This window comes from Bubalus bubalis, chromosome 10 (genome assembly GCF_019923935.1).
Source record: "Bubalus bubalis isolate 160015118507 breed Murrah chromosome 10, NDDB_SH_1, whole genome shotgun sequence".
Lineage (NCBI taxonomy): Eukaryota > Metazoa > Chordata > Mammalia > Artiodactyla > Bovidae > Bubalus > Bubalus bubalis.
This window is the reverse complement of record NC_059166.1, coordinates 10,851,088-10,878,277: the sequence shown is the minus strand read 5'-3', so window position 1 is coordinate 10,878,277 and position 27,190 is coordinate 10,851,088. Positions and strand designations below refer to the sequence as shown.

At 44.2% G+C, this 27,190-nt stretch overlaps 2 long non-coding RNA genes across 3 annotated transcripts in view; one reads left to right on the top strand and one right to left on the bottom strand.

Annotated features, from left to right (window-relative positions):
* LOC123327642 overlaps window positions 1–26,434 on the bottom strand; it is a 47,900-nt gene extending 21,466 nt beyond the window's left edge. Inside the window, exons 1-2 of one of the 2 annotated variants that reach the window (XR_006639627.1) lie at window positions 25,826–26,434; window positions 7,086–7,152 (exon numbers count right to left, since the gene is read on the bottom strand). This is a non-coding gene — a long non-coding RNA (uncharacterized LOC123327642). Of the gene's footprint in view, window positions 1–6,923; window positions 7,153–7,237; window positions 8,197–25,825 lie in introns of those variants that run through there. The other variant, XR_006542272.2, reaches the window with a different exon arrangement.
* Window positions 22,996–24,247, top strand: LOC123327643. The gene is made up of 3 exons (XR_006542273.2): window positions 22,996–23,401; window positions 23,669–23,759; window positions 24,109–24,247. It is a non-coding gene; the product is annotated as an uncharacterized LOC123327643 (long non-coding RNA).
* Window positions 26,435–27,190: the final 756 nt, after the last annotated feature.

The window sequence follows — 27,190 nt, the reverse complement described above, 5'->3', positions numbered from 1 at the left end:
ATCTTTCACCATCTAAAGCACAACAAATAAAAAAGAGAACAGACGGGGGATGGTTTAAAGATAAGGTCACTGACATTGCAGAACACCATGAACAGAGCACCATGAACAGGACTTACCAACGTGCAGGCATCAGTGGGGCTTACTTGATCTCAGCCCAAGTAAAATTCAGGTAGCATCCTAACATCCAGCACTCTCCACTCCCCTCCAAACAAATCCAGGGAGGGAGATGTACAGGCAGCAGGGCACACGGGGGAGAAGGCAATTGAGGTGTGCGGTGAAAAACGGCTCTGGTACCTCCGGATGGTTTTGATCACAAAATGCTTGACTTTTATGGGTTTCATACTCTCCTTTGATAAACCCTTCATGGCCATTATAACCCTCTCTTCTTCAACTTCATTCCATGTCCACCGTGTGATTACATGAAATCTCTGATCATGGGTGCTTCTCCATCACAGAGGATAAGAAGTCCAGGGTAAGAGAGGAGGCACCCCACCTGAGCTCTCCCTTCCTAACACCCTCCTGGCTACTACACATATTTACTGTTCAACCCAGCCAGCACATCATAAGGCCTACTGTGACTAGACATGCTGGATCTGAGACTACAGGGAGGAATAAGGGCTGATCCTCATCCTCAGGCACCTCTTGGTCCGAGAAGAGCAACAGACACACCAACTGACTTTGTGGTGGCCATGAAAGTGTGACTAGTGTGGAGTCACTTTGTTCAGCGACTGAAAAGACACTGAGCACCAACCATGACCACCTCTAATGGCTCCAACAGCAACTCACATTTTCTCTATGAAAACCAACTCATCCATCCTTCCCATGCTTCCATCAGCTGCTGCTGCTGCTGCTGCTAAGTCACTTCAGTCATATCCAACTCTGTGCAAAATTCTCACACTACTGGCAGGAACACAAAATAGTATGGCCACTTTGGAAATTGTTTTGCAATGTCTTTAAATATATACTTACCATATGACCCAGCAATACTAATCCTAGATTGGCACCCAATGGAAATGAAAACTTATGACCACACAAACACTTGTACTTAAATGTTCATAGCAGCTGTACTCAAAGTAAGAAAAATTAGAAACAAACATCCATCAACTATTGATAAACATTGTGGCATGTTCATAAACAGACTACTACCCATGAACAAAAAATAACAAACTACTGATACACACAACACAGATGAAAGAAGACATACACAGTTTCAAGAAAAAAATTATTAAAGTATATAAATGATTTTAGGTTTGAAATCTTTGAGGGTACAAAAACTACATGAATAATTCAGAGCTTGTTCCTAAATGATGAAACCAAGAACTTTCTCGTTTTAGAACCAGAATAACATCAGAATAATGACCATAATACAGGTAAACTCAACTGGACCATATGTCAGTCCAGGTTTACTTTATGATTGATGTTGATGGTGTTTTCCTAAAATTGATGATATCTGTTGTTGTTCAGTCACTAAGTCATGTCCAACTCTTTGCAACCCCATGAACTGCAGCACACCAGGCTTTCCTATCCATCACCAACTCCTGGAGCTCACTCAAACTCATGTCCATCAAGTTGGTGATGCCATCCAATCATCTCAACCTCTGTCGTCCCCTTCTCCTCCTGCCTTCAATCTTTCCCAGAATCAGGGTCTTTTCAAATGAGTCAGCTCTTTGCATCAGGTGGCCAAAGTACTGGAGCTTCAGCTTCAGCATCAGTCCTTCCAATGACTATTCAAGGTTGATTTCCTTTAGGATTGACTGGTTTGATCTCCTTGCAGTCCAAGGGACTCTCAAAAGTCTTCTCCAGGACCACAATTCGAAAGCATCAGTTCTTCAGTGCTCAGCCTTCTTTATGGTCCACCATATAAAACTGATGACAGGCCCACACTCAGGCTATTTTAAGGAGACCAGACGAGTGCCTACCAAATTATGAAATTAATTCATGCTACAGTGTTAATGTAATACTGATCCTGGGTGTTTTAGAAACAACCCAAGTTAGGGCTGACATCCAGTCCTTTGCCTCTATAAATAATATCAATGGCAGCAAAGAATCAAGGCATTAGAAGACCTGAACTAAAGATTTTCACTTCCCTTTTTCTCTGATCATTATAGTTTCAAACAAAAGTCAACCCACACTGCTGAAAGATAGAGTTTTGTTTAGTTTTTTTTCAAATGTCTAAATCGTCCTAGCCACTTCAACTGGTGCAGCTTAACTTAGTCTTGGAAGACACAGAGGAGCTTTCCATGGACTTGGCCTGGCAAGGTTCCAGGTTGGGTGGAGTAGAAGGTTCTAGTTCCTTTTGTACTTCTCTTAGGGAAGAGATAGGAGTTAAGAGGAAATTAATCCCTGTTCTTCAACTGAATCATAAAACATTTTCTGTTAATAAACAAAGAAGAACTTTTAAGAAGGACGTTTGCAGACATCACTGTTCTCTCATGCTGCAAGCACAGGTATCTTGGGAAAACAGATCCAGAGATCCAGGAAGAATGGTGACTATTTTCATTGTTCCCAAAAGAATCCCACCCCTCAAATAATTACACAGTCATTCAAGAGGATCTCAGGACTTTTTCACGGATTTCCAATAACATCGAATATCTGCCTATTTTAGGATAGTCAGGGTAACAAGAAACTATTAACCTAACAACAGGCATTTGGGGCATATGCAGTCTATGGGGCTTGGAGGTTATTTAAGAATAAGCCATTTTAAATCCCACCTATAAACTGAAAAATAAATATGTTAATTCTTCTGCCATAACCTCACCTCAAGTGACTACCCAGCACTGAACCAGTTAGTTCTCAACCCTAGAAAAGTCACTAACCTCTTGGGTTACAGTTAACTATACAGTGAAATTTAGACTGGATTAACATTTCTCAAAAGTTCACATGGATCAGAATCACTTGGGAGATTTATAAAATGAAGATTCCTGGGCTTCTACCCCAATAACTTGATTTATTTGACCAGGAATGGAGCCCAGGAATCTATATTTTATGCAGTTTTCTTAGGTGATTCTCTGCAAGTGGGCCATGGATCTGAAACACTCAATTAAGATATCTGATGTTTCTTTCCAGCTCTATTATCTTATGATAATGCCATTTACAAGCAAAGCTACAGATGGAATTGGTATCAGTAAAGCCAATATTGCTATCAAAACCTGAGCCAGAACAAAACATCTATAAAAAAAATAAAATTTTTAGAGAAAGGACATTGAGTCCATAGCCAAAAACAGATTAATTTCTCAGCACTTTACATTTAAACAACTAGACAATTTAAAAACACTTTATTTTAAGTGTCATCATATTCGATCTCTATAAGTGAAAGATTCAAACAGAAAATAGGCATTTAACCATAAGGATAAAAAATGACATCCTTTGCACAGTTTTCCTCAGAAACATGTACATTTTTATATTAGATATTTAACAGAGAATAAAAATCAGAATCAACCTTTATGAGATGGGGTAGGAGGTGGGAGGGAGGTTCAAAGGGAGGGGCCTATGTATACCTATGACGGATTCATGTTGATGTTTGGCAGAAACCAACAACACTGTAAAGCAATTACCCTCCGGTTAAAATTTAAAAAAAAAGAAAAATCACCCTTAGTGGACATGGAAAGACAGTGTAGCTTAAGACAACCTCCATGCCCAACTGCTCCAACTCCGATGGCCAAGCACACCATCTCTGAAGCCCAACTACTACCCCTCACCCCTGATTAAAATGACCTTCCTCGCTGGAGCCTGATATTCTACAATGGAAGTTTTATTCTTTTGCTTTTAACCCATGCCCATGATTCCAAGCTGGCTGTAAATATCCATGAGGGACTGAATCTGGGGTGGCAAGAAGGGGTCCCAAACTACCACACTCCAGCCCCCTCCCATACAGATGCTGGTCACTGACCCTGGCAAGTCTTCCCTCTGAGCTGAGAAGAGGCTGCAGAAGCTTCTTCAACGCAGTGCTCAGGGCAGTTGCATCCATTTGACTAGAGTTGCCCTCAATCTTCTCTGTCACTTAAAATCTTCATTCATTAAACATTTATTACACAACACTAGGTGACAGGCAGGAGGCCTGGATGATCTTCTGAGAAGAGGATAAAGAAGGGTAGAAAAAATATACTAAAGTCATAAAGACAAACTCCATCCTACTTCACAACTTTGCCAAGAGTTGGGCATGGTAAAGTTACAGATTGTGCCCACTGACGGGGAAACAGATACATAAATTGTACTATATCTAGAGTAGAACAATACCCAGCAGTGAACATTTAACTATAGCTACAAGCTACAACAAAGATGAATCTTGGAACATGAGTGATTTAAAAAGGAGGAGGAGGAGAAGAAAAAAGGCTATTCCCTTTTTTTGAGAACCGTGGAATGTAGGGGGAAGGATGGGAAGAAAGCACCTAAGGAGACCAAAGATATTACCAGTGTTCCGTATGTGGGGTCGGGTGGTGGATGTTTAGGTATCCATTATATCCCAGTAATTAATAACATCCAGACACGGATTAGTAATGAGACTATGGCATGAAGCAAGGATTATGGTTAATCCAATTCTGTGCACTTAAGTCCATTTAGAAAGGGCACACTGCAGCAAGTTTGTCAAGAAAGTGGACTAAGAATCACAAAAGCTACTGTTTACAGACTCCTCAGCCCAACGTCAGGAATCCACCTCACCCCAGGAATTCTGTCAGGAAAGAAAGCGATGTGGACAGGATGCACTGCAGAATGGGCAATCGTGACGTTCAACCGACTGGCTTGGGAAAACGTCTAGAAGCCAAAAGGTCTTGAACCATTTTGGTGAACTGAATTCAAGCTACTCATATCTTCTTTAGTTTTAAAAGGAAGTCTGGAATACCCTTAGGAGCACTTCAGTTCTGAAATTGCTGGAGTCAATAAAAGAAATGTAATACAACTCATCCTAAAAGAACAAGAGAACTATATTAACAGATTGACAGTATTCATAGGTTAATTAGGAAATCTGTTGGTGCCGTTAGGAAACTTGGCACATTTTAATTCACAGTGACGTTCTCAAGGTATAGGTATAAGCGATGTTCATTCACTAATAGTGAGATGTCACTGAGCCTGTGAGAGACTAACATCTGAAGGGCGCCTACAGTCAGGCAGTGTGGGAGACATGCTCTGGACCGCTATGGATGTTTTCCAATCAAACCTACGTCTTTGAAATTACTCAGGGTGCAAAAGTGATGCACACTTGAGTAGAGATGAAAGAAAGGAGTTAAAAGGAAACAGCTATTAAGCTGATTTGAAATTGGTTAGAAAGGAATCGCCTAAGCAGCTGTGTCCCATGGCTAACATTTTAAACATGGTCACCACAGCTGTAAGGGGCGGTTAGAAAAAGCCCCCTTAATTATTTAGTATGTTATCTATTGAACTGAATTTTAAAGAGTCAGATAAAAGAATAGATAACTGGCATAAGCACTGAAAATACAATGACCTAAAAACTGAAAGATAGCTTTCAGAATGGTTGCATCTTCTTTTTTTCATTTAGTTTTATTGAGATATAATGGCGCTAGTGGTAAAGAACCTGCCTGTCAATGCAGGAGACACAGGAGATGCAGGTTTGATCCCTGAGTTGGGAAGATCCCCTGGAGGAAAGCACAGCAACCCACTCCAGTATTCTTGTTTGGAGAATCCCATAGACAGAGGAGCCTGGCGGGCTACAGTATATGGGGTCACACAGAATTGGACACGACTGAAGTGAAGAGGAACTTTAAAAAGCCTCTTGATGAAAGTGAAAGAGGAGAGTGAAAAAGTTGGCTTAAAGCTCAACATTCAGAAAACAAAGATCATGGCGTCTGGTCCCATCACTTCATGGGAAATAGATGGGGAAACAGTGGAAACAATGTCAGACTTTATTTCTTTGGGCTCCAAAATCACTACAGATGGTGACTGCAGCCATGAAATTAAAAGACGCTTACTCCTTGGAAGGAAAGTTATGACCAACCTAGATAGCATATTCAAAAGCAGAGACATTACTTTGCCAACAAAGGTCCGTCTAGTCAAGGCTATGGTTTTTCCTGTGGTCATGTATGGATGTGAGAGTTGGACTGTGAAGAAGGCTGAGCACCGAAGAATTGATGCTTTTGAACTGTGGTGTTGGAGAAGACTCTTGAGAGTCCCTTGGACTGCAAGGAGATCCAACCAGTCCATTCTGAAGGAGATCAGTCCTGGGATTTCTTTGGAAGGAATGATGCTGAAGCTGAAACGCCAGTACTTTGGCCACCTCATGAGAAGAGTTGACTCAATGGAAAAGACTCTGATGCTGGGAGGGATTGGGGGCAGGAGGAGAAGGGGACAACAGAGGATGAGATGGCTGGATGGCATCACTGACTCGATGGACGTGAGTCTGAGTGAACTCCGGGAGTTGGTGATGGACAGGGAGGCCTGGCGTGCTGCGATTCATGGGGTCGCAAAGAGTCGGACACGACTGAGCGACTGATCTGATCTGAAGTGACTTAGCCAGAGAAGGCAATGGCAACCCACTCCAGTACTCTTGCCTGGAAAATCCCATGGATGGAGGGGCCTGGTAGGCTGCAGTCCATGGGGTTGCTGGGAGTCGGACACGACTGAGCGACCTCACTTTCACTTTTCATTTTCATGCATTGGAGAAGGAAATGGCAACCCACTCCAGTGTTCTTGCCTGGAGAATCCCAGGGACGGGGGTGCCTGGTGGGCTGCCATCTATGGGGTCGCACAGAGTCGGACACGACTGAAGCAACTTAGCAGCAGCAGCAGTGACTTAGCATGCACGCACTGTTTAAGTTGAAGGTGCACAGCATAAAGACCTGGCTTATATATATCATGAAATGATCACCACAGTAAATTTCGTAAACATCCATCATATTATAGAGTGAGACAGACACACAGCTAAGACGAGAGCTGACCCCAAAGCATGGGATCCCCATGATCAGGGCAATGGGCATCAGAGGCAGAGCACCCCCCAGAAAGAACCTTCTAACTGGACGGCGCCACCACATTGGGGGAGAGGAGCCCTGCAGGACGGTCCGTGTGTTGACTTGGGCTGGCTTCCTCATTGGCACTGTGGCCCCCGCCTTCAACTGAGCTGGCGCGCTACTCACGAGCATGTCTAAGATCTCCACTTTGCCTCTTGAGACTGGAGAACTCTCACCTCCTGCTCAGGATTCCCTGTGGAAGAAGAGAAGGGGTTGTGATGGGAGGGTCTGAACTGCTTCAGAGAAAGACTTTCAACCAATCCTGGGTTTGTCCCCACCTATCCCTCCAGAAAGTTGCTGGAAACTCCAATTTCTGAGGCTTCCTCAGGTCTGTGGCTCAACTCCGCCTGCGTCTGGCTATCTTCCTTGGCCGGCTCACGTCTGCAAAATCAGTGACCATGAGATATCCGACTTAGACCCTCCAAAATGCGGTTGCTTGTAGCTCGTGTCCCCCCCGGTTCTTTCTGCCCCATGAGTCTAAGCCTTTCTCTGCCTTTATTATCATTTTAATGCAATTTTCAGAGGAAGTGACTACAAAACACATTTGTTCCATCTGCCATGCTTAACTGGCTCTTCTGAAACAAAAATACGTTCACAGGCAAGGAAAGTGTGTGTCTAAGCCCATATGTGATCTATGAGTTTTACACAGGATGTACTTGCAACCTGCAAAACTCAGGACCCACCGGCTCTGACTGAACAAGTGAGCTGTGCCCCCACTGCAGGACATTCCTGTCAAGTCTGACCCCTTCAATTATGCAGTCTCTTTTCATGCTCAGAGAAGAGTGAGAGAAGCCAGCCAGCCAGCCTCAACTGTTCGTGTCTCCAGTAACAAGGCCATCATCTGAGCGGGAGTTAGACCATTTGTCGCAAGGCTTCGCCACTGTTATTTTAGGGCGAGACTATGAAATGGTGCAGCCTACTAAATTGTATCATTGCCAGAGCTCTGGACACTCTGTAACTTCTAAATTTTGAAACTGTAAAATAGAGGAAGCATATCTCACTTGTAAAGGAAACGGATGTGATTTCTTGCCCTAGTCTTTAACGAGGGCAAGTTAACCAGTTAACCTAGCCAGTAGTCCAGGCTATTTCTGCAGTCCAGAGGGAGAGTTGAGCTGATTTCTGATACTAACTGGATGAGCTGTTACCTCATTTGACCCAGCTCTCTGGCGTGGGCACTAAGATGACGGGCAAGAAGAGACTGGGCTGGCAGATAAACACAAAGCCCGAAGTACTGTCTGTTCCCTCACACCCACCAGAAAAGAAAACCTGTAACAAAAGCAGTTTCCTAAGATGTCATCTTCATTGCTCATCCCAGTGTGGGAGACCCTCAGAGCTTCTTTGTCCACTCCCCAGTCCCTTCTTCATTTGAGACCTAGACCATCTGATTTTCCAAAGAAAATTTCTATAAATTAAAGTAAAGAATAGGAATAAAATATGAAGACAATCCACACATTTTTAACATGCTTTCTTGTAACAGATCTTATGCATGCTGGCTACTTTGCAGTATTTTCACTAGAGAACAGAGAAAGCCCGCCTCTCAGAGCCCCTACGGGTGAAAGAAAAGGTCACACATGGATTTCATCACTGCCAACCATCTCAGATATAAAGAAGTGGGTAAAGATGGTCCACGTCATGGCTTCAAGGAAACACAAATTATATCAACAACAAGATACCACCACCATGACGGAGTTTGGCAGTTTATGAACAAAGCTAAACATACTCTCATCATATGATCTGGCAATATCACTCCGAGGTATATGCCTCAGTTCAGTTCAGTCACTGTCATGTCTGACTCTTTGCGACCCCATGAATCGCAGCACGCCAGGCCTCCCTGTCCATCACCAGCTCCCGTAGTCCACCCAAACCCATGTCCGAGTTGGTGATGCCATCCAGCCATCTCATCCTCTGTTGTCCCCTTTTCCTCCTGCCCCCAATCCCTCCCAGCATCAGAGTCTTTTCCAATGAGTCAACTCTTCACATGAGGTGGCCAAAGTACTGGAGTTTCAGCCTTAGCATCATTCCTTCCAAACAACACCCAGGGCTGATCTCCTTTAGAATGGACTGGTTGGATCTCCTTGCAGTCCAAAGGACTCTCAAGAGTCCTCTCCAATACCACAGTTCAAAAGCATCAATTCTTCAGCGCTCAGCTTTCTTTACAGTCCAACTCTCACATCCATATATAACTACTGGAAAAACCATAGCCTTGACTAGACAGACCTTTGTTGGCAAAGTAATGTCTCTGCTTTTGAATATGCTATCTAGGTTGGTCATAACTTTCCTTCCAAGGAGTAAGTGTCTTTTAATTTCATGGCTGCAGTCACCATCTGCAGTGATTTTGGAGCCCCAAAAAATAAAGTCTGACACTGTTTCCACTGTTTCCCCATCTATTTCCCATGAAGTGATGGGACCAGACACCATGATCTTCGTTTTCTGAATGTTGAGCTTTAAGCCAACTTTTTCACTCTCCTCTTTCACTTTCATCAAGAGGCTTTTTAGTTCCTCTTCACTTTCTGCCATAAGGGTGGTGTCATCCGCATATCTGAGGTGATTGATGTTTCTCCCGGCAATCTTGATTCCAGCTTATGCTTCTTGCAGCCCAGCATTTCTCATGATGTACTCTGCATATAAGTTAAATAAGCAGGGTGACAATATACAGCCTTGACGTACTCCTTTTCCTATTTGGAACCAGTCTGTTGTTCCATGTCCAGTTCTAACTATTGCTTCCTGACCTGCATATAGCTTTCTCAAGAGGCAGGTCAGGTGGTCTGGTATTCCCATCTCTTTCAGAATTTTCCACAATTTATTGTGATCCACACAGTCAAAGGTTTTGGCATAGCCTAAATGATGTTAAAACGTATGCCTACATCAAAACCTGCACATAGATATTTATAACAGCTTTATTCAACCCCAAAGTGTGTCTGTTTTATTTGTTTTGTTTCAAGATTTATTTATTTATTTTTTGGTCACACCTTGCAGCATGCAAAGATCTTAGCTCCCCAACCAGAAATCAAACCCATGCCCCCTGCAGTGGAAGCACAGAGTCTTAACCACTGGACCATCAGGGAAGTCCCAACAGCTTTATTCCTAACTGCCAAAACTTGGAAGTAACTGAAAGGTCTCTTGGGAAGTGAATGGATAAATAAACTCTGGTACATCCAGAAAATGGAATATCACTCACCAAAAAAAAAAAAAAGATATGAACGCTTAAGCCATAAAAAGACACAGAGGAAACTTAAATGTACATACTAAGTGAAAGAAACCAATCTGAAAAGACTATGTACTGTATAACTTCAACTACATGACATTCTGGAAAAGGTAAAACTATGGAAACAGTAAATAAATAAACAAGATTTGTGGTTTCCAGGGTTTGGCTGGAGGGAGGAATGAACAGGAGGAGTACAGAGGATTTTGAGGGCAGTGAGATACCCTGTGTGATACTACACTGGTAGATACCCCTCATTTTATGATTGTCAAGACCTACAAAAACCACAGAATGAGTAACACCAAGACTGAACCCTAATGTAAACCATGGACTTGGGGTGATAATGACATGCCGCTGTAAGTGCATCAGCTGTAACAAAAGTAGGGGATATTGATGGGGGGAGGCTCTGCATGTGGGGAGGCAGGGAGTGTATGAGAAATCTGTACTTTCTGCTCAGTTTTGCTGTGACCCTCAAACTACTCTAAAAAATAAAGTCTGTTTTTTCTTTAAGTGAATTCATTTCACCACAGTGACCAGGTTCCATCCACAGAACTTGGCCAAGCTTGGTCTCCTCTTCCCCATCCTAGGGAGGGAAATCGACACTGTCCAGACTTTTGAAAAAAGAGAACAGATGGAAGGGGGAAAAAGGAAGGAAATGAGTGAGAGAAGAGGGAGGAACCTCACCAGCAGAGGGCTGAGAAACCAGGATGGGCTGCAACTAGTTATGACTGCACTGGTTTTCCATTGCTGCAAAACAAATTAGCACAAACGTGGTGGCTTCAAACAACACATACGTATCACATCACAATTTCTCTATGTCAGGAGTATACCAAAGTGTCGCTGGTTCCTCTGCTCAGGGTCTAACAAGATGGCAATCAAAGTGTCAACTGGGCTACATTTCATCAGAGGCTCAACTAGCAAAAGATTTACTTCCAAGTGCCCCCAGGTTGCTGTCAGAACTAGTCTCCTTGAGGCCATGGAACTCATAGGCACTTGCTTCTTCAAAGTGAGAAGGAGAAAGAGTCTCTGACCTCAGGAAGGGTCCTAGACCCTTCTTTAAGGACTTTTGCCTGATTAGGTCAGGCCCACCCAGGATAATCTTTTTTATTAACTCAAAATCAACTGATTTGGGACTTTAATTAAAAACCTGTCCATCTTTGCTATATAACATAACCACAGGAGTGACAGCTCATCTCCTGTGCCACGTGTTGTGGACCAGAAGAAAGTCATGGTTTCAACGAACACTTGAGGGCAGGCGATTATGCAAAGACATGACTCACTGGGAATCACCTTATGGTATGTTCACCACAATTACCCTACATTTTCCTAAGCAGAAAGTAAAGGGAACTGTTGGAAAAGATTTTTCACTTATGTCAGCCTTTGGTGTTTATGAATCATTTCCTTATTAAACTATAAAAAGAACAGATTAATTAATTTAGGGCCTGGCTAGGAGAGGGGAGTGTCTCCTAATCTTTGGCCAAGAATTACATTCAAATATGTTCATTTGAGGCTTCCCTTGTGGCTCAGCTGGTAAAGAATCTGCCTGCAATGCAGGAGACCTGGGTTCGATCCCTGGGTTAGGAAAATCCCCTGGAGAAGAGAAAGGCTACCCACTCGAGTATTCTGGCCTGGAGAATTCCATGGATTGTATAGTCCATGGGGTCACAAGAGTCAGACACGACTGAGCGACTTTCACTCCATATGTTCATTTGAAAAGAGTGCAGATCACAGTAAATACCCTGGCGGCATTTTCACTGTCAGTCACATGACCCAGCGACAAATGGCTAGACAACACACTTCTGAGACAAACAGGGCAATATTTTAAAATGAGTCATGCACTTTTCCTTCCACCTTTCTAAGCACATACCTGCCCCTAGCCTACTCCATCTGAAGCATCTGTCTGCCTGGAGGATGGTTAGGACTTGGTACCAAAAGAATGCCAAGGGAAAGACCTTGGCTTTTAACATGCAGCAGGGATTCTTCAAGAAACTGCCTGAAAGAATAGGGCACTGTCTTGGGAAAGGTCATCTGTGTGCCTTAACCTCCCCTGTGAGGCATTAGGGGCAGTGTGGAGTTTTGGTAGAGAGGCTCTGGGCTGAGAGAGCACAGGCCACGTGTGGAGCCTGAGAAGTGGGAGGAGGTGGCCCACAGCAGGCCGGACGGAGGATGCAGCTGAGCGCCTCCCAAGTCAGGGAGGAGAGCCCACCGGGTGAAGCTGTCCCCACCACAGACATCACTGTGCAACCAAGGGCAAGCTGCTGCCACCTGCCACAGAGCCACTGCCCCGGGGCCAGAAGTAAAGACACTGGTCCCAAAGACCCCAGCTCTTCCCAGCTGCTCTAACACAGAAGAAGACATGTGTCCACTCATATACCTGGACATTGCCTTAAAAAGAGAACAAGGAAAAGCGGAGGATGAGAAATTGACCACATGGAAAGAACGATCCCATTTATATAAAACAATAAGCCCATAAAACAATACTATAACCCTATACAAGTAAGGTTATAGAAATGTGTGTGTGTGTGTGTGTGTGTGTGTGTGTGTGTGTATTATGTGTGTGTATAACTCAGGAGGAAAGGAAAGGGGATGGGCCTGAGAACAGGATGAGGGTACAACTTTATCAAATGTAGATTTCAGAATTATGCATGTAATCAAAGCTTATTGTACAAAAGAATCATTTGGGAAATTTTTAAATACACATTCTCTGGCCCTACCTTAGATCTTCTGAATCAGGCTCTGTGAGTGAATCAGAAGAAACCTCAGGGCCAGGCTTCTAAAAGGCATTTTTAAAAGGCATCTCAGATGACTACGCTGCAGAGAGAGACCAACACTCATCTGCAGACCTGCATTTCAGAATTGCTGCACAAGATTTTGTTTGCCCAAGTGCTGATTAAAGTTTGTCAATAGCAGACATGAGGTTTGAGTCGTATCTGAAAGATCTCAAGATTTACCAAAGCAGAAAAACACTTGCCTCCAACCCCCACGCTGAAAACCTTCACTGGAATGTGAGCTCTGTGAGACCTGGGGTTTCATCTCCACTCCGCTCTGTACAGCCAGACCCAGAACAGGAGCTGTCACAACGAAGGCCCTCAATAAACACACAGCGAGTGAATGAATGAGTGATGATGGGCCTGCAAACACATCCGCATCCTTAACAACAAACAAAACAGCCAAGTGGAATGGGAGACCCATCATGTCATCAAAACTCTAAGGACTTCATTTAATTCCCTTTTTTCTCAGCTCAAATACAAATAAAATAGCTTCTCCTTCTAACGCAACCAGGTCTCAAGAGCAGCATCCCTTCTCTCCATGGCTAACCTGGCACTCTGCCACATGCACCACAAAGAAACATTAAACTAGACTCCGAAAATCCTTGTAAAGCCACACTTCTACTGATGACTCTAAGGGAGTCCCCAAAGGGAGCCTCACATGACATACAAGGAGCAAACTTCCCCCAAATCACATTTCCCAGTTCCCCCCATTCCCCTAGAAGTCTTCACCGTGCACAGCCGCTCCCGCAGCCCCGCATCGCTCCCCCAGCACCGCCCCCCACCAGCCTGCCCTGCCTCCTTCCTGCTTTTCCTCACCCTTCACTCCTGCCTCCTCTGGCCTCCCTGGTCTTTTTCACTCCTCTCTGGGCTAAGTCGCTCAGTTGTGTCTGACTCTTAATGACCCCATAGCCCGCCAGGCTCCTCTGTCCATGGGGATTCTCCAGGCAAGAATACTAGAGTGGGCTGTCATTCCCTTCTTCAGAGGATCTTCCCAATCCAGGGATTGAATCCAGGTCTCCTGCATTGAAGGTGGATTCTTTACCTTCTGAGCCACCAGAGAAGCCCAATTAACTTCACACTCCTCATACAGTAACCTCACACTGTAAGTTACAGTAACTTCACACTCCTCGTACAGTAACTTCACACTGTAAGTTACAGTGACTTCACACTCCTCGTACAATTGATGCCCTCAGTGCCCTGACCTTCTCCCTCAACCCACTTCCCAGATCAGCTGGAGAAAGGTCCTGTGGTAGTTCAACGGGAGACGAAGAATCGACATCATCTTCAAGTCAACCTTCAACTTCCCTCCAGAAAGTTCACTCCACTCTCCTTGGTCACCACACCTGTTTGGCAGCCCAACAGGACTCGACTTCACTGCCAATGTCGTCATCCTACACTTATTATTACACTGTCTGCAGTTGCTCCCAGTTTGTTCCATTCGCATCTGTGTGTGTGTGGGGGGGGGGGGTGTGCACTTCTCCCCCACAAGAAGACTGTAAGATTCTTGAGGACAGACACTTTGCCTTTTTATGTCTCTTAGATTCCTTCCACAGCTGATCTCCAAGTATTTGCTGGATAAATATTTGCTTATTTCCTAAAGGGCTTCAGGTAACACTTTTGCCTTTCTCTTCCAGAAAGAATATACCTGTGGAGTAAAAAGGCAACCACATCATCTCTGAATACAAAGGACAACTGTGTATGTAAATATATGATAGGAATAGTCATTCAAACATGAAATTGATCCTGGAGGACTCATAAAATAAACTGTAGGCGACCTGAATGTCTCCTGTGGATTACCAGCCAATTAATTCTGCTGACACTGTACAAGGAATGGTTTACATTAGAGTAGTTTTGAAAGTAGGCGATGGTAAGTCATCGCCCATTATCTTCTTCCCGCTAATGTGAGAAGTGTGTCTGGCTACTGGGCCAGATTTGTCTCCGTGGCTATGCCCTGCTGTAGACAGAGAAACCCCAGCCAGGAGAGATTATGCCTGAAGAGTCCAGATTCAGGGAATTTGTCTTTTCCCTCCAGCCCCCAAAAATACCTGAGAAAGAGCTACCAGAGAGGGAGGAGGTGATCGGTATGGCATAAAGGGAGATCTTAGCAGGGGTTTTAGGCTCATTAGGACCGAATGGTGCAAAATAGTCAAATGCTGGAAAGTAGGTCAGTGGAAAAGACAAGATAGACTCTCAGTGAAAATCATACGTGCTTTTCCACCCTGATGCAAAGCTATCCTGAGTCACAGCAAATGTTGTTGTTGCGGTCTCACACACTGTCTGAAATGCAAATGGACAGCGAGTAGCTGTGCAGGCCACCAAGAGTGGCCAGGACTCTCGGGCCCGCGGACGGTCAAGTGAGGTTCACACAGAGCAAAGCTAATGCTGGAAACGAGAGGCAAAGTTCACTTATAAGCAACTCTCTAATGGGCAATTACCTCTTCTCTTTTCCTTCATTTCTCTTTCCTTTCTTCCCCCCCTAACGTTAAGGTACAGTAGGCAGTAGAGGATATGAAGGAGACTGCAGTTTTATTTAGTCTGGCAAAGAAGGCAGCTTTTATGCATTTTCTGAGGTGTGTATAATTACAGGTGCAGTTAATGTGCTTAAGAGCTTAGGGGAAGCAATTGCATATGAAAGATAACTTCCTAACAGACAGCTTTATTACAGCCGGGCCAGCCGCCCCTCAGCTCCGGAATTACGCACACATCTCCCTATTTCCCATCCCTCTGGTCCTCGAGGTCAGCTCTGTTAAAGATTCGGGCACCTGTGGAAATATTTGGCAGGGAGTGAAGCTGGGCCCTGAGACTTACACATATGCTTAATACAGGTCCTCAAATCCCATGGAACTCAGTGATGAAGGGAAGCCCTCGGGGGAGGCTATGCCCAAGACTCTCACAACTAATACCTCACTGATACCTAAAAACTGACACTGAGCAACCACACATCATTTCAAGAACACAGATGAGGCGCTCCACTGGAGCCATTTTTAAATGGAGATGAGATTTTAGTAGCATCAATCAGATAAGCCCATTGAACTGGGTACTGGTCAGAGCCCTGCTGAAAGCCCGCTGATGCCCTCATTCTCCTCCATCGGGCCAGACGACCAAGTGAGGAACATAGTGTTTACCAAGGGCCCGGGATCTGGGGGGAGGAATCAAAAATATATGGAAAACACAATGTGGGTCAATTCTTTCACAGGGCAGACATGGAGATCAAGTCAAAGGAGAGAGAGAACAAGAAGGATATGAAGAGCCAGGAACAGAGGGAGAAAAACAAAGGAGTTGAAAGTCAGCCGGTGACGTAGTCTCCTCTTGCCCACCCCCCTTCTCTCCCCATCTTTCCCCATCTCTATGTGTCCCTCTCCCTCTCTTTCACACACACACACACACACACACACACACACACACACACACACAGATGTGCCAAAACAGTCATACATAACTAGGACCAGACCCAAGGATACAGAGAAAGACACTGAGAGACACAGACATAAAGACACAGAGAAAAGCTACAACTTGAACTTCTTCCCTTCAAAGGCTGAGTCAGACGAATGTTCATTTTAAAAAAAAAAAAAAAAGGTTGTATTTGTGTGAACGTAAGCAGCATCAGTGATACCATCTCCTGGTACTCACTGCATGTTCTGGCTGAACTGGAACCAAGAACACCCTGTCCCTTCCACACAGGCCGTTAGTGGTCTGGGAGAAGCAATGGCCCAAAGCCTAGATTACATGTGACACTTGACAGTCTATATTTTCTAGTCTCTCTTACGATTATTCTCTTTAACCTTCTGGAGAGGCAGAAAGCCGAATGCATACTGCAATTTTTTAGTCTTTTACCTTGCTCCTCAATTAACTGAGGCCAGTTGACATGGCTGTGTACCATATGCCTCCCCTCAAAAAAATACTGGTCCTTAAAGTCAGCAATATTGTCAGAAGCTTCAAAGTTAAAGGGACTAGATCTTAATTGTTCCCACTACAAAGAAGAAATGAAAATTATGTGATGGAGCTGTTAGTTAACCTTATGTGTTGATCATATTGTACTATATAAATGTATGAAATCAACAAGGTGTACACCTTAAACTGACTCAGTGTTATGTCAATGGTATTTCAATTTTTTAAATATTGTTTCACGAAGAATTCTTCAACACCCCCTCCTCTCACACCAGCACCCCCATGCCACAGTTGCTCCACTCTCTTACTGGGTTAAGCATTGTGAACACAATGGCTAGGATGATGCCAGTCACCCTGCTGGAGCCAGGGGCACAGAGGAACCAGCGAACACTGTGCTACTTCTCCACTCAGGGTCATCTCATGATCCAAAATGGCTGATGGACCTCCATGCGCAAAAGCTAAGAGACCTTCTCCAGCTGAGTAGCCTTAAGTAGCCTTCTCAGAAGTATCCTTGTAACTTTCTATATGATAAATATGTGCTGTGCTGTGCTTGGTTGTGTCCAACTCTTTGCAACCCCACAGACTGTAGCCTGCTAGACTCCTCTGTCCATGGGGATTCTCCAGGCAAGAATACTGGAGTGGGTTGCCATGCCCTCCTCCTGGAGATCTTCCCAACCCAGGGATGGAACCCAGGTTACCCACATCGCAGGCCAATTCTTTACCGTCTGAGCCATGAAGGAAGTTCATACGATAAATATATATAGGGTCAACACTTAGCCATATGATCATACCTGACTAGAAGGGAAAGCAATCTGGCCTTGCTACTGAGTGCATTGCCATTACAAGTAAAATCAGGATTCTGCTTTTAAGGAAGAAGGAAAATCTGGATATTGGGAAAATGACTGATGAAATCATGTATTACATACATGTAAATGAAACAGTTTCATTCATTCACCAAATATTCATTGAATGCCACTCTGTGCCAGCTCTCTTCTGGCCCTCAGGGCACTTAGCAGACTGTTCCGAGCAGCCCTGTGCCTCATGCCTCAATCTTCCCTTGGCAGACATTCAGTTCCTGCACCCCCGAGCTCCAGGCAACACCCATCAAGTCCTGTGATTTTCCTGAAGTACCCCCAACCCCAACATAGCTAGTGGTGTGGGGAACCGCCCGTGTGGCAGGTTGGGGACACAGCACACTAACCTCCTCCCCAAACAATTCCTCACCATCAGCCTCGGGCTTCTTGAACCATCTTTCCCAGAATTCCCCTCCCTCTATGGTTCTGGGCTAGAGTTGGCCACAAGACAAAACTTGTAGACGCAGAAGGTGGAAGTGAAGTGGAAGCCATCATTTTTGGGCCCTGAAGACACCCTGGCTGGGCATGTAGGCAGCTTGCTGGTCTGTGGTCTCCCTAGCTGCCGAGGGGTGACACCCACATGGGCAGCTCCTCTGGTTCCCCGGGCCCAGCAGGCATGCTGCTCCAAGGCAGAGGGCACTCCCTTTTCCTGCTCTGAGCTGGACTTGGGGAGCCAGGTGCTCGAACTGGTTTGGCAGGATTGAGTTTTCCTTGTGGCGGGGGTGGGGAGTGGGAGGGTGTCCCAGTTCATTCTGAGGGTTTCATTGCCTCTTGGTTCTCATCCACATCCACACTCCAACTGCCAGTCCAGGAGATCCTCCATAACTTCAGGCCCACAGGCAGATAAGGAGCAAGCAAGCAGAGGCTGCCCCAGGGTCTCCCACAGCTACATGACATCCAGTCTGTAAGAAACCCCAAGGGCCCTCACAGCAGTTCTGCTCCTCTGAACGAACCCTGACCAAGACCCCTGCCAATTAACTTCCACTCCCCTTGTGCAGCTGAGGCAGATGTGCAGGGGGCCAGGGCTGGCAGGACTCCTTTTGCAAGTCCTACCTAGGCCATCTAGCACCTCATTTTAGAATGTGGGTGTGCATGACAACTAATATTTGTTCCCAGCCTGTGGGGCTTCACCTGAAACGCAAGAGATGACAGAATGTCAAACACGATTCTTCCCATGTGCTAACTGATAGATGATAGTAGGGCTTCCCTGCTGGCTCAGCTTTAAAGAACCCACCTGCCAACGCAGGAGACACAGGTTCGATCCCCAGGTTGGAAAGATCCCCTGGAGAGGGAAATGGCAACCCACTCCAGTATTCTTGCCTAGGAAATCCCATGGACAGAGGAGCCTGGAGAGCTACAGTCCACTGGGTCACAAAGAGTCAGACACGACTTAGTGACTAAACAACAACAACATTAGATCTAGATTGACGAAAACATAGATACATCCCTAGAGCTTTTCTATCATGCTTCCCAGAGAACTCAGGCCATGGGGCTATGTAAAATCATACAGAAGAATAATGAGGTCCCAGCCACTACAAACTCTCTTGGTTCAGATGCTATTTATTGGAAATACGAGCCAAACCCACTTTATGCTAATCTTCCCCTACATTGAGTAATATAATACTATAATGCTCAATATAAAAATGTTCTAAACACGATCCTATTAAACCTCAAACATTATTTTTAATTTTCAAAAATGGAACTCATTCTTGGAATGGTTTTTCCTACCAATATGTGAACATTTAGATATTCACTTTACTTTAAAAATTATTTATTTAATAAATTTGAGTATTTTTATTGATTTTTTTAAATTGTATTTTCTTTTGAGGAATTTTTCCATTTAATTTTACATATTGATTTAGTTTTAAGTATATGTTTGTAGCATAACAGTAAATGAAATATTCCTTATTTTGGAAATTAAGGTAAATATTTAAATATTATCTTTACAAAAGCATATGCCCAACAGGACAGCATTTCCCAAGTCAAGTTTTATAAAATGGAATACTAAAAAAGTGTTAATTAAACCAATAAAGTTTTTTTTTGTTCGCTTGTTTTTGTTTTTTTGTCCAGCAGATTTGGAATACATTGGGTTAAAAAATTCAAATTGGTTTCTTTACTTCAAGACTCATCAGTGAGTTTCCTCTGCTGGCATGCTTAACCTCACCAAAAGGAGGTATACAATGTAGGATTTTCCAAATGTATTTACCAATAGAAACTTTTTTGGTAAAATATCTTGAGGAACCAAAATACTAAGGAACACACTTCAGGAAAGTATCCCCAGAAAGTTACACAATATCTCAAAATAACTGGTAACATTTAAATATATTTGTATCATGTTGTATACAGACAAGATTTATGCCATACACTGGCTGCATGTCTTGACTATGATTTACTGAAATCACTATTTTATCATGACACCTCCGTATCTCCAGTGAAAAAGAATAGTAAGAATACCAAAGCACACTCTTAAGATTATACATAAATAACTAATTGGGGGGGAGTTACTCCTCATACACAGCAATTTCTGCAGAACTGACTGATAATAACATGACTTTGGACTTTATTTACCAAACATTTCTCTGGAGCCTAAATGACACTGTAAGGCAGGGGTTCGGCACAAACACCTGAGAAACAATGGTAATAACTCTATTTCGAGCTGTAAGATGGAATAAACAACCTGAAAACCTTCCACTTGAAAAAACCTTCTCAAATACAGATGAAGCGTAGCAAATATTCTGTTAAAAGGACAGCTGAACTTACAGTGTAGTAAAGCAACTCCCCAAGGGCTGGTAAAGAATTAAGATTTAGAAATCAGAAAGTTAAGGTCAGCTATGTTGAAGCAGGAGAGGCTCCAAGCGAACCAAGAGACAGGTTAGAACATCTCACAGGAATAGATGACAAGACCTTAGTCCCAACAAGACTGAAAGTTAAAACTGAGACCCATAAATGAAGCCAAGACTTTCAAACGACTACATGCCCCATGAAAGGATGAATCGGAGGGCAGGGGGTAATTCATCCACTGGCCCAGAGAAATATCAAGGAAGTTTTTAATTATTGGCCTGAGCTTTGGCTGGGAAAAGATTATGCTGAGAATTTGAAGAAAAAAAAAAATGGACCCACCTCTCACTCTAGTTTTTGGCTTAAGTGTATAGGTTTCCATGGTCCAGAAACCTTCAGGCCAAGAAATTAAGATGAAAATGTTTCCAAAATGCTAATATCTTTAAGGTGTCTGGCAGAAGAAGACTCAAAACTACCCTGAAGGAGTGCATCCCAAACTCAGGCCACAGAGAAATGCACAGATAACCCCACCAAAGACATGCATGTGACCTAGAATTTAGAGACATGCGCCTGATGAGCCCCTCTGCGGGGCGGCAATGGAGACACAGACATAGGGAACAGACTTGTGGACACAGGAGGGGGTGGGGAGGGCGGGACGAACTGACAGAGTAGCATGGAAACATGTATGTTACCATGTGTGAAATAGGCAGCTGGTGGGAATTCGCTGTCATGACTCAGGGAGCTCACACCCGTACTCTGTGACAACCTACAGGGGTGGGATGGGGTGGGAGGCTGGAGGGAGGTTCAAGAGGGAGGGAACATATGTATACTCGTGGCTGATTCATACTGATGTTTGGCAGAACCCAATACAATATTGTAAAGCAATTATCCTCCAATTCAAAATAAATAAATGTTTTTAAAAAGACAGTGACTTTATAAGTTTTATTTTGACCTATCACATTTATGATACTTTGAGAAAGGATATAAATACATTTCCATCCTGACCCCTGTACCTGGATAAACATATTTTTTTGACATTGCAGCTTCTGTGAGGACTGAACTGGTAGAGATGTCTTAGAATAAATAGGTCAAAATAAAACTTATAAAGTTAATCTACAAGTATTAAGTAAGGAAAAAATTAAAGGAAGTATGATGCATGTGGAGATGTTCTTCATAAGTTTATGTGGTTTGTGAGAAAATCAAATCTGTATGGTCTTGGTTGTGCTTACTAAAACGGAAATTTATGAATATAATCTATTTGCTTTTGATAAATTATATAGCTTAATATAAAATGAATATTTTAAAAATTGTGAAAATATATATTTTAAATAAAAAGGTTTACTGTATAGTTTCAAGTTTAAATGCATGCTTTGTGAAATTAGATTGTGCTATTAAACACTGAAAACTTACAATGGAATTGAACAGTGTAAATAAAATGAATAATAATAATTTAAAAAAATAAAATAAAATAAAATAAAAAGACAGTGAGACTCAGAAATAAATTAACAGCCCAAGAAAAAAATCAAAATCTGTCTATATATATTTTTATACTAGTTATGTTTGCTGCTGCTGCTGCTGCTGCTGCTAAGTCGCTTCAGTCATGTCTGACTCTGTGCAACCCCATAGATGGCAGCCCACCAGGCTCCACCATCCCTGGGATTCTCCAGGCAAGAACACTGGAGTGGGTTGCCATTGCCTTCTCCAGTGCATGAAAGTGAAAAGTGAAAGTGAAGTCGCTCAGTCGTGTCCGACTCTTAGCAACCCCATGGACTACAGCCTACCAGGTTTCTCAGTCCATGGGATTTTCCAGGCAAGAGTACTGGAGTGGGTTGCCATTGCCTTCTCCGCTAGTTATGCTTAGAACATAATATTACAGAAAGGTTAGAAATATAAGAACAGAGAAAGGATACACCAGAAAAATACAAACCAAATGAAAGCTCGTATGCGTGTGTGCTAACTGGGTTCAGTAGTGTCTGACTCTTTGCTGACCCCATGGACTGCCGCCTGCCAGGCTCCTCTGTCCATGGGATTCCCCAGGCAAGAATACTGGAGTGTATTGCCATTTCCTCCTCTAGGGGATTTTTCAGACCCAGGGATCAAACCCAAGTCTCCTACGTCTCCTGCACTGGCAGGTGGGTTCTTTACCACTAGCCCCACCCGGGTATTATGTTCTGTTCAGAATACCCAATTAGAGACAAGGGATAGGAACACTGGAGAGCTGCACTAAAGGAAAAAAGCACACATGGAAGTTTCAGAAAATGCCTGCTTAAATTCAAACCAGTGGCCATGGGTTTACACAGTTTACGATTAAAGGGGCTGAGATGAGTATTTGTTTACAATTTAGAAAGAGAAACAGAATAGCCTAAGAGCCTTCTCACCAAAGAGTGATTTTCACCGAAGCAAACCCAGGACAAGAGAGAAAATTTAAAATAAGGTCACAGAAATGTCTCTCAGAAGCCCAGAGACCACGTACAGTTGGACTCTTCGTATCCTTGGGAACAAGGCCACTCACTTCACCTCTTGGGGCCCCCACGGCTCGCATCCCCTTCCAGTCTCCTGCCTGTCCCCTCTCCTCTCCCTGAAGACCACTTTCTAGGTACATCCATCAGCTTGCCAGGCCCCCAAGACAGCCACTGCAGACGCTAAGTCTCCATGGCCTGCACACTGGCTGCAGTCCCTCTCATTTTCATAATTTCAAGCTACAGAAAAGAACCGAGCCATAAAAGACCTAAGTCCCCAGACAGCACGGAGCCAGGAGCCTCCTACCCTTGCTGGATCATCCCAGGCCAAGAGAAGTGAATGATCTACTGGGACCTGGCCTTTTAGAGCAAGAAAGCCTGCGGGCAGAGAAGCCATAACAGACCTACCCTCTACACTGAGAACCACTCTACTCACTATCTAATTGAGTAGAAGAAAACAAGGATGTCATTTGTGAGAGGAAACATTAAGGTTAATAAATAAGAGCTTATCTAATGGAGGGAGGGGCTTCCCTGGTGGCTCAGACGGTAACGAACCTGCCTGCAATGTAGGAGACCCAGGTTCGATCCTGGGTCGGGAAGTTCCCCTGGAGAAGGGAAAGGCAACCCACTCCAGTATTCTTGCCTGGAGAATCCCATGGACAGAGGAGCCTAGCGGGCTACAATCCAAGAGGTTACAAAGAGTCAGACACGACTTAGCGACTAACATGGTTTACTAACATGGTTTTCACTCATCTAGGGGAGGAACTGTGATTGCTTGCATATTCATTCAATGGGCATTTATTAAACACCACAGGCCAGGAACTGAACCGGACCCAGGTAATACAAAGGTAAGAAGTGCCACCTGCAACGAACTCAAGGGTAATGGAATGCATTATTAAGAAAAGCTGTGCCATTTGCTTCTCAGGAAAATTAAAAGAATGGTCCCTTCTGGAGAACCCTGAATACAGTAGAGCTGCAGGCACAAGCTATTCTTAAATGTCCTCTAAGTGACACCCAGTCCTTGCTTGCAGGAAGCTCTACACGTGAGCCTTAGGTTTCCTGTTACTTCTGGGACCATCCACTTCATCTTAGGAAATCACTTGCCAAAGGCAGCTAGAAATGAGTCAGTCACCTTCATGGATTATGGTGTTTCTTCTAACTGAGTTCATGTACTATCCAGTCGGTTTTCTCTTTCAGCACAGAGACCGGGGATCTACCAGAAGGTGGAATCAGAAGCAGACTGGTGTGTCCAGCATGAGGTTACTTTGTTACCACTGGAGCCATGTGTGCCCCAGACACAGGGCTGCTGGGTTTACACAGTAGCCCCTTGCTCTGGGCTGCTCAGCAAACATCACAAACATATTAGCCCTGATGCACTAGTACGTTTCTACAATAAAATTCTATTCCCTGGTGGGAAAGTTAAAGCTCGGTAAGAGGACTTAACCCGCTGCACGGAATTAGCGATGAGCGAGTTAAAACCCACAGCCCAGCAGTCGGAACTCTCCAGGCGCAATCCCAGCATCACCTGTTTCTAATTATCCCTGTTTGTGTGATGAGTTCCTGATTAGGGTCAGAGTCAGGAGAACAGAACCAGGAGAAAGCAGAGGTCATAAATTTCTTTTGCTGTCAAGTGCCTGCAGGGCGCTCGGGGCCAGTCCTGCTCGATGGTTCGGGCCATCCCCCAGCAGTGACAGTCCCTTCTCCATGGCTGAGCAAGCCTGCCTCGGAGGCACCTCTGGACAGCATCAGCCGGAACTGGGCTCACTTGGGCCTCGGGTTCTCGGCCATGGAAACCCCAAGTGGCTTTTTTTGCTTGTCATGTCTCTTTGATTGGCTGAGAGCAGTTAAAGGAGCTCGATGGGGAAAGATAATCAGGGGCTTAATTCAAATTCACTGGGGCTTTAGGGCATCACCCCGCTGGAGTGGGAAACCCAATCTAACCCCAGCCCACACTGGCGCCCTTCCAGGGAGGTTTCATTACCAAAAGCAGCAGAAAGGCCACTTTTGAACAGGGCTTCTCTATAACACAGCCCTGCTTGGAACCCAAGGTTAGAGGTTCACGGAACCCTGGGCAGAGCCTTACATGAAGTGCTGAGTGCTTTTCCATGAGGAAGACCGTCCTCAGAGTCAACAGTTTTGAGAACGACTTTATTTCCACTGCTCTGTTCCTAGAACGCATCACTCTGAGTTTTTTCCCCCAAAAAATAAATGGATCAAACTTGATGTAGCATTACATCAAATGAGGTCCATTGACCTTTTTAATTCTTTTTCTCTAAGAATAGCTGACACGTATCTTGCCAACCACCTTTCTACCCAGGAAAGTGAGTCAAAGTGCCCTGCGACTCCAGGCTGCAGTCCCACCATACACATTATATTTGTTAGCTGTGGGACCTCGGGAAAGCTAGTTTACAGGAGCCTGTTTCTCCACAGCTAATGTACAGGATGGTAGCATTCCCCAGGCCATGGGTGGAAATAGTGAAGGAGACAATGTAACCATTTGGCAACCGTCACAGTAGTAACTGTTTCAAGTGAAAAATCATCAACCAAGACGCTAACATTAGTGATTAAAAGCATGATAAGAAACAGGATATTTACATAGTCTCAAAGAAGCTGCCCAGGAGATACTTAATAAACACACAGGGGAAAACAGTGGCCTCACAGAGAAGAAACAAGACACCACCCTAGTGAAGGCACCCACAGCTACAGCATCAGCACTAACGGGGCAGACCTTACCACACGCGACCCCGTGGGCAGGACTGAGAAGAACACACACACAGCCGCCCACCAAAATCTCACTGTCTCAGTCTAGTCTGATGGAAACACCAGGCAAACACAAACAAAGACTGCAAACATCTGGCCTGTATTCTTCAACCCAAACCCTCCCCCGCCCTCCCCCCCACCCTGCCAAAAATACCTGGCCAAAGGGTTTCTCTAGATATGGCAATTATCCTAGATGAACGGGGTGGTCCCAATGTAATCACGTGGGGCCTGAAAGCAGAGACTGCCTGCCCAAGGTGTGCTCAAATGTGATGACGAACGACACATCAGAGTGATGCAGCCATTCAAGAGGGGCTCAACCCAACTGGCCATTGCTGGCTTTGCAGACAGAGGAAGGAACCACATTCCAAGGAATGCAGGAGGAGTCCAGAAGCTGGAAAAGGCAAGAAAACAAGTTATGCCGTAGAGCCTCCAGAAAGGAGCACAGCCCTGCCGACACCTCAATGTTACCCCAGTGAGACCATGTCAGACTTCTGACCCACACAGATATTAGACAACACACTTGGTTGGTGAGGTCACTGATTTTGTGGTAAACCATTACAGCAGCGTGGGAAATTAACACAATGAAAGAAAACAGAGAAGGATGATCCGTTACAGCTTAAAAGAAACTAAAAAGGCATGACAAATACATGCAATGTATGATCCTGGATTGAATTTGGACCAAAAATAGAAAGTTGTACAGCTGAAAAGTTGTACATGTGAGATCTGTACTGCTGCTGCTAAGTCACTTCAGTCGTGTCCAACTCTGTGCGACCCCATAGACGGCAGCCCACCAGGCTTCCCCATCCCTGGGATTCTCCAGGCAAGAACAGTGGAGTGGGTTGCCATTTCCTTCTCCAATGCATGAAAGGGAAAAGTGAAAGTGAAGTCTCTCAGTCGTGCCCCACTCTTAGCGACTCCATGGACTGCAGCCCACCAGGCTCCTCCATCCATGGGATTCTCCAGGCACGAGTACTGGAGTGGGGTGCCATTGCCAGTGTAACTGTATCAGTGTTAATTTTCTGATAGAGGTCATTGTGCTAGTCATGGAAGAGAATGGTCTTGTTTTAGGAAACATACACTGAAGAATTTAGAGTTAAAGAGGCATCAATATTTGCAACTTATTATCAAGTGTTTTGGAAAAAAATGTGTGTATGTGAGATATAGATAGATGATAGATAACAGGCAGACAGATGATAAACAGCAGGTAGGTTGAGACATAGACAAAGATACGGAGAGAGATGACAGATAGATACATAGATAGATGGATATGTTCAGAGAGAGAAAAAGAAAGAAGTCTGGTAAAATGTTAGTATTTGGTGAATTTGGGTTGTGAACAGTATTCAGAAATCCTTTGTGCCATTACTGTAACTTCTTCATATGTCTAAAATTTTTCAAAGAAAGAAATATGAAATACTGAGAAGTGAAATATACATATAATTTACTCAGAACTCAGCTGGCACCCAGAATATTTCCAGTGAATCTAGACTTCTCTTATTCTTCCTGGGTTAGGCATCAGTGC